This window comes from Chaetura pelagica, unplaced genomic scaffold, assembly GCF_000747805.2.
Source record: "Chaetura pelagica isolate M959 unplaced genomic scaffold, ChaPel_1.0 scaffold251, whole genome shotgun sequence".
In the NCBI taxonomy this organism is placed as follows: domain Eukaryota; kingdom Metazoa; phylum Chordata; class Aves; order Apodiformes; family Apodidae; genus Chaetura; species Chaetura pelagica.
The window spans coordinates 516,204-516,507 of record NW_009952271.1 but is presented as its reverse complement, the minus strand read 5'-3'; positions in this window follow the sequence as shown (position 1 = coordinate 516,507).

Here is a 304-nt window from a genome sequence, read left to right as displayed (position 1 = left end):
GAGGGTTGTGGTGGGTGGGGTTTTTTTGCTGGAGGGGGAATGTAGGGTCTGCATCACCCCCCGGGGGGGCTGGGGCTGTTTGGAGGGGGTGATTTAATGATTTAATGATAATTGCTTTAATGGACCGTGTCAAAAGGGGGGAGCGCGGCCCTGTCCCCTCTCCCAAGGGATTTTGAGGGTGGCAGGGCAGGGGCTGTGGGAGGGCAGGAGCTGTGGTGTGTCACCCACCAGAAGCTGTCACTTGTGCCGGCTGGGGTAAAAGATGGTCTGAGTTCAAGAACAGAATCAGCCCCGGGCACGGTTT